At 43.0% G+C, this 11635-nt stretch overlaps 1 protein-coding gene across 1 annotated transcript in view; it reads right to left on the reverse strand.

Moving 5' to 3' along the window:
• The window catches only part of LOC139746242 (uncharacterized), a 754529-nt gene that overhangs the window by 420694 nt on the left and 322200 nt on the right, over positions 1 to 11635 (reverse strand). The window lies entirely within an intron of this gene.

Below are 11635 nucleotides of genomic sequence, written 5' to 3' on the forward strand. Positions count from 1 at the left end.
GTGTGAGGAAGTACCAGGAGAGACTAAGTATAGGATGGAAAAAGGTGAGAACAAAGGAGGTAAGGGGAGTGGGGGAGGAGTGGGATGTATTTAGGGAAGCAGTGATGGCTTGCGCAAAAGATGCTTGTGGCATGAGAAGCGTGGGAGGTGGGTTGATTAGAAAAGGTAGTGAGTGGTGGGATGAAGAAGTAAGATTATTAGTGAAAGAGAAGAGAGAGGCATTTGGACGATTTTTGCAGGGAAAAAAATGCAATTGAGTCGGAGAGGCATAAAAGAAAGAAGCAGGTCAAGAGAAAGGTGCAAGAGTTGAAAAAGAGGGCAAAGGAGAGTTGGGGTGAGAGAGTATCATTAAATTTTAGGGAGGATAAAAAGATGTTTTGGAAGGACGTAAATAAAGTGCGTAAGACAAGGGAGCAAATGGGAACTTCAGTGAAGGGGGCTAATGGGGAGGTGATAACAAGTAGTGGTGATGTGAGAAGGAGATGTAATGAGTATTTTGAAGGTTTGTTGAATGTGTTTGATGATAGAGTGGCAGATATAGGATGTTTTGGTCGAGGTGGTGTGCAAAGTGAGAGGGTTAGGGAAAATGATTTGGTAAATAGAGAAGAGGTAGTAAAAGCTTTGCGGAAGATGAAAGTCGGTAAGGCAGCAGGTTTGGATGGTATATCAGTGGAATTTATTAAAAAAGGGGGTGACTGTATTGTTGACTGGTTGGCAAGGTTATTTGATGTATGTATGACTCATGGTGAGGTGCCTGAGGATTGGCGGAATGCGTGCATAGTGCCATTGTACAAAGGCAAAGGGGATAAGAGTGAGTGCTCAAATTACAGAGGTATAAGTTTGTTGAGTATTCCTGGTAAATTATATGGGAGGGTATTGATTGAGAGGGTGAAGGCATGTACAGAGCATCAGACTGGGGAAGAGCAGTGTGGTTTCAGAAGTGGTAGAGCATGTGCGGATCAGGTGTTTGCTTTGAAGAATATATGTGAGAAATACTTAGAAAAACAAATGGATTTGTATGTAGCATTTATGGACCTGGAGAAGGCATATGATAGAGTTGATAGAGATGCTCTGTGGAAGGTTTTAAGAATATATGGTGTGGGAGGCAAGTTGTTAGAAGCAGTGAAAAGTTTTTATCGAGGATGTAAGGCATATGTACGTGTAGGAAGAGAGGAAAGTGATTGGTTCTCAGTGAATGTAGGTTTGCGGCAGGGGTGTGTGATGTCTCCGTGGTTGTTTAATTCTTTTATGGATGGGGTTGTTATGGAGGTGAACGCAAGAGTTTTGGAAAGAGGGGCAAGTACGCAGTCTGTTGTGGATGAGAGAGCTTGGGAAGTGAGTCAGTTGTTGTTCGCTGATGATACAGCGCTGGTGGCTGATTCATTTGAGAAACTGCAGAAGCTGGTGACTGAGTTTGGTAAAGTGTGTGAAAGAAGAAAGTTAAGAGTAAATGTAAATAAGAGCAAGGTTATTAGGTACAGTAGGGTTGAGGGTCAAGTCAACTGGGAGGTAAGTTTGAATGGAGAAAAACTGGAGGAAGTAAAGTGTTTTAGATATCTGGGAGTGGATCTGGCAGCGGATGGAACCATGGAAGCGGAAGTGAATCATAGGGTGGGGGAGGGGGCGAAATTTCTGGGAGCATTGAAGAATGTTTGGAAGTCGAGAACATTATCTCGGAAAGCAAAAATGGGTATGTTTGAAGGAATAGTGGTTCCAACAATGTTGTATGGTTGCGAGGCGTGAGCTATGGATAGAGTTGTGCGCAGGAGGGTGGATGTGCTGGAAAAGAGATGTTTGAGGACAATATGTGGTGTGAGGTGGTTTGATCGAGTAAGTAATGTAAGGGTAAGAGAGATGTATGGAGATAAAAAGAGTGTGGTTGAGAGAGCAGAAGAGGGGTTTTGAAATGGTTTGGTCACATGGAGAGAATGAGTGAGGAAAGATTGACAAAGAGGATATATGTATCAGAGGTGGAGGGAACGAGGAGAAGTGGGAGACCAAATTTTAGGTGGAAAGATGGAGTGAAAAAGATTATGAGTGATCGAGGCCTGAACATGCAGGAGGGTGAAAGGCGTGCAAGGAATAGAGTGAATTGGAACGATGTGGTATACCGGGGTCGACGTGCTGTCAATGGATTGAACCAGGGCATGTGAAGCGTCTGGGGTAAACCATGGAAAGTTGTGTGGGGCCTGGATGTTGACAGGGAGCTGTGGTTTCGGTGCATTATTACATGACAGCTAGAGACTGAGTGTGAACGAATGGGGCCTTTGTTGTCTCTTCCTAGCGCTACCTCGCACACTTGAGGGGGGAGGGGGTTGTTATTCCGTGAGTGGCGAGGTGGCGATGGGAACAAATAAAGGCAGAGAGTATGAAGTATGTACATGTGTATATATGTATATGTCTGTGTGTATATATATGTGTACATTGAGATGTATAGGTATGTATATTTGTGTGGGTGGACGTGTATGTATATACATGTGTATGTGGGCGGGTTGGGCAATTCTTTCGTCTGTTTCCTTGCGCTACCTCGCTAACGCGGGAGACAGCGACAAAGCAAGATAAAATAATAATATATATATATTTTTTTTTTTTTTTTTTTTTATACTTTGTCGCTGTCTCCCGCGTTTGCGAGGTAGCGCAAGGAAACAGACGAAAGAAATGGCCCAACCCCCCCCCCCATACACATGTACATACACACGTCCACACACGCAAATATACATACCTACACAGCTTTCCATGGTTTACCCCAGACGCTTCACATGCCTTGATTCAATCCACTGACAGCACGTCAACCCCTGTATACCACATGACTCCAATTCACTCTATTCCTTGCCCTCCTTTCACCCTCCTGCATGTTCAGGCCCCGATCACACAAAATCTTTTTCACTCCATCTTTCCACCTCCAATTTGGTCTCCCTCTTCTCCTCGTTCCCTCCACCTCCGACACATATATCCTCTTGGTCAATCTCTCCTCACTCATTCTCTCCATGTGCCCAAACCATTTCAAAACACCCTCTTCTGCTCTCTCAACCACGCTCTTTTTATTTCCACACATCTCTCTTACCCTTACGTTACTTACTCGATCAAACCACCTCACACCACACATTGTCCTCAAACATCTCATTTCCAGCACATCCATCCTCCTGCGCACATCTCTATCCATAGCCCACGCCTCGCAACCATACAACATTGTTGGAACCACTATTCCCTCAAACATACCCATTTTTGCTTTCCGAGACAATGTTCTCGACTTCCACACATTTTTCAAGGCTCCCAAAATTTTCGCCCCCTCCCCCACCCTATGATCCACTTCCGCTTCCATGGTTCCATCCGCTGACAGATCCACTCCCAGATATCTAAAACACTTCACTTCCTCCAGTTTTTCTCCATTCAAACTCACCTCCCAATTGACTTGACCCTCACCCCTACTGTACCTAATAACCTTGCTCTTATTCACATTTACTCTCAACTTTCTTCTTCCACACACTTTACCAAACTCAGTCACCAGCTTCTGCAGTTTCTCACATGAATCAGCCACCAGCGCTGTATCATCAGCGAACAACAACTGACTCACTTCCCAAGCTCTCTCATCCCCAACAGACTTCATACTTGCCCCTCTTTCCAGGACTCTTGCATTTACCTCCTTTACAACCCCATCCATAAACAAATTAAACAACCATGGGGACATCACACACCCCTGCCGCAAACCTACATTCACTGAGAACCAATCACTTTCCTCTCTTCCTATATATATATATATATATATATATATATATATATATATATATATATATATATATAAATATATATATATATATATATATATATATATATATATATATATATAAATATATATATATATATATATATATATATATATATATATATATATATATATATATATATATATATTCTTTCAAACTATTCGCCATTTCCCGCATTAGCAAGGTAGCGTTAAGAACAGAGGACTGGGCCTCTGAGGGAATATCCTCACCTGGCCTCCTTCTCTGTTCCTTCTCTTGGAAAAAAAAAACAAAAAAACAAGAGGGGAGGATTTCCAGCCTCCCGCTCCCTCCCCTTTTAGTTGCCTTCTACGACACGCAGGGAATACGTGGGATGTATTCTTTCTCCCCTATCCCCAGGGATAATATATATATATAATTGGGAGGTGAGTTTGAATGGTGAAAAACTGGAGGAAGTGAAGTGTTTTAGATATCTGGGAGTGGATCTGTCAGCGGATGGAACCATGGAAGCGGAAGTGGATCATAGGGTGGGGGAGGGGGCGAAAATTTTGGGAGCCTTGAAAAATGTGTGGAAGTCGAGAACATTATCTCGGAAAGCAAAAATGGGTATGTTTGAGGGAATAGTGGTTCCAACAATGCTGTATGGTTGCGAGGCGTGGGCTATGGATAGAGATGTGCGCAGGAGGATGGATGTGCTGGAAATGAGATGTTTGAGGACAATGTGTGGTGTGAGGTGGTTTGATCGAGTAAGTAACGTAAGGGTAAGAGAGATGTGTGGAAATAAAAAGAGCGTGGTCGAGAGAGCAGAAGAGGGTGTTTTGAAATGGTTTGGGCACATGGAGAGAATGAGTGAGGAGAGATTGACCAAGAGGATATATGTGTCGGAGGTGGAGGGAACGAGGAGAAGAGGGAGACCAAATTGGAGGTGGAAAGATGGAGTGAAAAAGATTTTGTGTGATCGGGGCCTGAACATGCAGGAGGGTGAAAGGAGGGCAAGAAATAGAGTGAATTGGAGTCATGTGGTATACAGGGGTTGACGTGCTGTCAGTGGATTGAAGCAAGGCATGTGAAGCGTCTGGGGTAAACCATGGAAAGCTGTGTAGGTATGTATATTTGCGTGTCTGGACGTGTGTATGTACATGTGTATGGGGGGGGGGGGTTGGGCCATTTCTTTCGTCTGTTTCCTTGCGCTACCTCGCAAACGCGGGAGACAGCGACAAAGTATAAAAAAAAAAAAAAAAAAAAAAAAAAAATATATATATATATATATATATATATGTGTGTATATGTATATATAAATATATATGTGACAGCTAGAGATTCAGTGTGAACAGTGAACGAATGTGGCCTTTGTTGTCTTTTCCTGGCCCTACCTCGCACGCATGCGGGAGGAATGGGGGTATCATTTCATGTGTGGCGTGGTGGCGACGAGAATGAATGAAGGCAGCAAGTATGAATTATGTACATGTGTATATATATGTATGTCTGTGTATGTATATATATGTATACGTTGAAATGTATAGGTATGTATGTGTGCGTGTGTGGACGTGTATGTATATACATGTGTATGTGGGTGGTTTGGGCCATTCTTTCGTCTGTTTCCTTGCGCTACCTCGCTAACGCGGGAGACAGCGACAAAGTATAATAAAATATATATATATATCCTCTTCTCCTCGTTCCCTCCACCTCCGACACATATATCCTCTTGGTCAATCTTTCCTCACTCATTCTCTCCATGTGCCCAAACCATTTCAAAACACCCTCTTCTGCTCTCTCAACCACGCTCTTTTTATTTCCACACATCTCTCTTACCCTTACGTTACTTACTCGATCAAACCACCTCACACCACACATTGTCCTCAAACATCTCATTTCCAGCACATCCATCCTCCTGCGCACAACTCTATCCATAGCCCACGCCTCGCAACCATACAACATTGTTGGAACTACTATTCCTTCAAACATACCCATTTTTGCTTTCCGGGATAATGTTCTCGACTTCCACACATTTTTCAAGGCTCCCAAAATTTTCGCCCCCTCCCGCACCCTATGATCCACTTCCGCTTCCATGGTTCCATCCGCTGACAGATCCACTCCCAGATATCTAAAACACTTCACTTCCTCCAGTTTTTCACCATTCAAACTCACCTCCCAATTGACTTGACCCTCAACCCTACTGTACCTAATAACCTTGCTCTTATTCACATTTACTCTTAACTTTCTTCTTCCACACACTTTACCAAACTCCGTCACCAGCTTCTGCAGTTTCTCACATGAATCCGCCACCAGCGCTGTATCATCAGCGAACAACAACTGACTCACTTCCCAAGCTCTCTCATCCCCAACAGACTTCATACTTGCCCCTCTTTCCAAGACTCTTGCATTTACCTCCCTAACAACCCCATCCATAAACAAATTAAACAACCATGGAGACATCACACACCCCTGCCGCAAACCTACATTCACTGAGAACCAATCACTTTCCTCTCTTCCTACACGTACACATGCCTTACATCCTCGATAAAAACTTTTCACTGCTTCTAACAACTTGCCTCCCACACCATATATTCTTAATACCTTCCACAGAGCATCTCTATCAACTCTATCATATGCCTTCTCCAGATCCATAAATGCTACATACAAATCCATTTGCTTTTCTAAGTATTTCTCACATACATTCTTCAAAGCAAACACCTGATCCACACATCCTCTACCACTTCTGAAACCACACTGCTCTTCCCCAATCTGATGCTCTGTACATGCCTTCACCCTCTCAATCAATACCCTCCCATATAATTTACCAGGAATACTCAACAAACTTATACCTCTGTAATTTGAGCACTCACTCTTATCCCCTTTGCCTTTGTACAATGGCACTATGCACGCATTCCGCCAATCCTCAGGCACCTCACCATGAGTCATACATACATTAAATAACCTTACCAACCAGTCAACAATACAGTCACCCCCTTTTTTAATAAATTCCAATGCAATACCATCCAAACCTGCTGCCTTGCCGGCTTTCATCTTCCGCAAAGCTTTTACTACCTCTTCTCTGTTTACCAAATCATTTTCCCTAACCCTCTCACTTTGCACACCACCTCGACCCAAACACCCTATATCTGCCACTCTGTCATCAGACACATTCAACAAAGCTTCAAAATACTCATTCCATCTCCTTCTCACATCACCACTACTTGTTATCACCTCCCCATTTACGCCCTTCACTGAAGTTCCCAAATTGGAAGTGGAAAGATGGAGTGAAAAGGATTTTGTGTGATCGGGGCCTGAACATGCAGGAGGGTGAAAGGAGGGCAAGGAATAGAGTGAATTGGAGCGATGTGGTATACAGGGGTTGACGTGCTGTCAGTGGATTGAATCAAGGCATGTGAAGCGTCCGGGGTAAACCATGGAAAGCTGTGTAGGTATGTATATTTCCGTGTGTGGACGTGTGTATGTACATGTGTATGGGGAGGGTTGGGCCATTTCTTTCGTCTGTTTCCTTGCGCTACCTCGCAAACGCGGGAGACAGCGACAAAGTATAAAAAAAAAAAAAAAAAATATATATATATATACATATATATATATATATATATATATATATATATATATATATATATATATATATATATATATATATATATATATTCTTCCTTGGACCAGTGATATATGTGATCAACTAAAATGTACAATTACCTAGTTCCTAGGTGTATGAATGTGTGTGTGTGTGTGTGTGTGTGCGTGTGTGTGTGTGTGTGTGTGTATACGTTTGGAAGTAGGAGAGATGGAAAGAGAGCGTTATTGGATCACGCGTTACTTGATAGGCGCGTGGAAGAGAGACTTTTGGATGTTTATGTGCTGAGAGGGACAGCTGGAGTGATGTCTGATTATCATCTTGTGGAGGCGAAGGTGAAGATATGTAGAGGTTTTCAGAAAAGAAGAGAGAACGTTGGGGTGGAGAGAGTGGTGAGAGTAAGTGAGCTTGGAAAGGACACTTGTGTGTGGAAGTACCAGGAGAGACTGAGTGCCGAATGGCAAAAGGTAAGAGCGGGGAGTGGGAGAGGAAGGGGATGTATTTAGGGAGGCAGTGATGGCTTGCGCAAAAGATGCTTGTGGAATGAGAAAAGTGGGAGGTGGGCAGATTAAAAAGGTTAGTAAGTGGTAGGATGAAGAAGTAAGATTGTTAGTGACAGAGAAGAGAGAGGGATTTGGACGATTTTTGCAGGAAAGTAGTGCAAATGACTGCGAGATGTAAAAAAGAAAGCGGCAAGAGGTCTAGAGAAAGGTGCAAGAGGTGAAAAAGAGAGCAAATGAGAGCTGGAGTAGAGAGTATCATTTAATTTTAGGGAGAATAAAAAGATGTTTTGGAAGGAGGTAATCAAAATGAGTAAGACAAGATAAGAAATGAGAACATCGGTGAAAGGGCTTATGGGGAGTTAATAACAAGTAGTGGTGAAGTGAGAAGATGGAGTGAGTGTTTTGAAGGTTTGTTGAATGCGTTTGATGATAGAGTGGTAGATATAAGGTCGGGGTAGTGTGCGAAGTGAGAGGGTCAGGAAGAATGATTTGGTAAACAGAGAAGACGTAGTGAAGACTTTGCGGAAGATTAAAACCGGCATGGCGGCGGGTTTGGATGGCATTGCAGTGGAATATTAAAAAAAAGGGGATGACTGTGTTGTTGATTGGTTGGTTAGGATATTCAATGTACATATTATTGATGGTGAAGTGCCTAAGGATTGGCGGAATGCATGCATAGTGCTATTGTACAAAGGTAAAGAGGATAAAGGTGAGAGTTCAAATTACAGAGGTATAAGTTTGTTGAGTATTCCTGGGAAATTATAAGGGAGTATATTGATTGAGAGGGTAAAGACACGTACTGAGCATCAGATTAGGGAAAGCAGTGTGATTTCAAAAGTGGTAGAGGATGTGTGGATCAGGTGTTTGCTTTAAAGAATGTATGTGAAAAATACTTAGAAAAACATATGGATTGTATGTGGCATTTATGGATCTGGAGAGGGCATACGACAGGGTTGATAGAGATGCTTTGTGGAAGGTATTAAGAGTATATGGTGTGGGAGGCAAGTTACTAAAAGCAGTGAAAAGTTTTAATCAAGGATGTACGGCATGTATACGAATAGGAAGAGAGGCAAGTGATTGGTTCCCATTGAATGTCGGTGTGCGGCAGGGGTGCGTGATGTCTCCATGGTTCTTTAATTGTTTTATGGATTGGGTGGTTAAGGAGGTGAATGTAAGAGTTTTAGAGAGAGGGGTAAGTATGCAGTCTGTTGTTGATGAGGGTTTGGGAAGTGAGTCCGTCGTTGTTCACTGATGATACAGTGCTGGTGGCTGATTCGGGTGAGAAACTGCAGAAGTTCGTGATTGAATTTGGTAAAGTGTGTGAAAGAAGTAAGTTGAGAGTTAATGCAAATAAGAACAGGTTATTAGATTCAATAGGGTTGAGGGACAAGTTAATTGGGAAATAAGTTTGAATGGAGAAAAACTGGAGGAAGTGAAGTGCTTTAGATATCTGTGAGTGGATTTAGCAGCAGATGGAACCATGGAAGCGGAAGTGAGTCACAGGGTGGGGGAGGGGGCGAAGGTTCTCGGAGCGCTGAAGAATGTGTGGAAGGCGAAAACCTTATCTTGGAGAGGAAAAATGGGTATGTTTGAAGGAATAGTGGTTCTAACAATGTCATATGGTTGCAAGGCATGGGCTATAGATAAGGTTGTGCGCAGGAGGGTGGATGTGTTGGAAATGAAATGTTTGAGGACAATATGTAGTGTGAGGTGGTTTGATCGAATAAGTAATGAAAGGGCAAGAGAGATGTGTGGTAATAAAAAGAGTATGGTTGAGAGAGCAGAAGAGGTTGTGTTGAAATGCTTTGGTCACATGGAGAAAATGAGTGAGGAAAGATTGGCAAAGAAAATATATATGTCAGAGGTAGAGGAAGGAGGAGAAGCGAGAGACCAAATTGGATGTGGAAGGATTTCGTGAAATGTGTGAGGACAATATGTGGTGTGAGGTGGTTTGATCGAGTAAGTAATGAAAGGGTAAGAGAGATGTGTGGTAATAAAAAGAGTGTGGTTGAGGGAGCAGAAGAGGGTGTGTTGAAATGGTTTGGTCACATGGAGAGAATGAGTGAGAAAAGATTTACTATGAGGACATATGTATCAGAGGTTGAGGGAAGGAGAAAAGCGAGAGACCAAATTGGAGGTGGAAGGATTCAGTGAAAAGGTTTTTTAGCGAACGGGAGAATGAAAGGCGTGCAAGAAATAGAGCGAATTGGAACGATGTTGTATACCGGGGTCGAAGTGCTGTCAATGGAATGAGTCGAGGTATGTGAAGCATCTGGGGTAAACTATGGAAAGTTTTGTGGGGCCTTTATGTGGAAAGGGAGTTGTGGTTTCGCTGCATTACACATGACAGCTAGAGACTGTGTGTGAACGAATGTGGCCTGTTTTGTGTTTTCCTAGCGCTACCTCGCATGGGGGGAGGGTGTGTGCTATTTCATTTATGGCGAAGTGGCAACGAGAATTGATGAAGGTCGCAAGTATGAATATGTACATGTGTATATATTTATATGTCTGTGTATGTATATGTACGTATACGCTGAAATGTAGAGGTATGTATATATGCATGTGCGGGCGTTTATGTATATACATGTGTATGTGGGTGGGTTAGGCCATTCTTTCGTCTGTTTCCTTGCGCTACCTAAATAACGCGGGAGACGGCAATTAAGTATTATAAATGAAATAAATCTCTTTGAACCAAGGTCTGTGTAGGTCAGTTGATATATACTATCGTACATGGGATGAGGAAAGAGAATCCACGATAGATGAAGCTAATAAAAGGTGATGCTGAAGAGAGAGAGAGAGAGAGAGAGAGAGAGAGAGAGAGAGAGAGAGAGAGAGAGAGAGAGAGAGAGAGAGAGAGAGAGAGCATTATATAGTTGAGGATCTACTTGCATATGTGGTTAGAGAAACATACACATGTAGGACGCTATCTCTTAAAACTCACATTAGTATTTCATTTAAGCTTTTTTATTAACCCAATAACAACAACGTCCAGGTCTTCACTTAGCTGGTCCCAGAGTTTTATCCCCTAATGCTACACAGAAGTTTTCGCACATTTCTTCTGACCCATCTTTCGCACATCCCTCACGACTCCTCTTTCGCACATCCCTCCCGACTCTTCTTTCGCACACTCCTGCCGACTCCTCTTTCCCACATTACTCCTGACTCATCTTTCGCACATCCCTCCCCACTTAACCTACGCACATCCCTCCCGACTTAACCTTCGCACATCCCTCCCGACTTCTCTCTCGCACATCCCTGGTGTGTACTCCGTGAGCAATGCTTCTCAACCTGGACAGACGTGTGGACATCAACATCTCCGTGGAGCCTGGAGAATTTGTAATCGCTCATTCCTCAATCAGGGTATTTCGAAGCTTCCTTATCTCCACCCAGTAAGGCATCCCCTTTAAAATACCAACCGTTTGACGTTACGTGGGAGGAACTTCTCCAGCGTTTATGCGTAGGTCGATCGCGTCGTAACCATCTTCGGGACAATTTGATACAGACTGAAATATAGCATGATTCCCCTTCCTCCCTCCCTCACTTCCATTTCAAATGTGGTTTCCCGATGACGAAGTTGGGCAGTGAGTCAACTTGGACCTTTCGGAAGACTGTGATTTCTCGAAGACTTATTCTTAGCTCATGATTTCAGTAACACAGTCGGAAATGAAATTTTCCCATTTTCACTTCTTTTCACTTTTCTGAATTGGACCTTGATCATCTGCCATTACCCTGGCCTGTTTCCCATCTATTGTCAAAGGTGCTATCTCGAATTCTCCGCACTTCATTCACGATCCTTTCCATCATCTTCAGCCATA

Source organism: Panulirus ornatus, chromosome 64, assembly GCF_036320965.1.
Source record: "Panulirus ornatus isolate Po-2019 chromosome 64, ASM3632096v1, whole genome shotgun sequence".
NCBI classification, from domain to species: domain Eukaryota; kingdom Metazoa; phylum Arthropoda; class Malacostraca; order Decapoda; family Palinuridae; genus Panulirus; species Panulirus ornatus.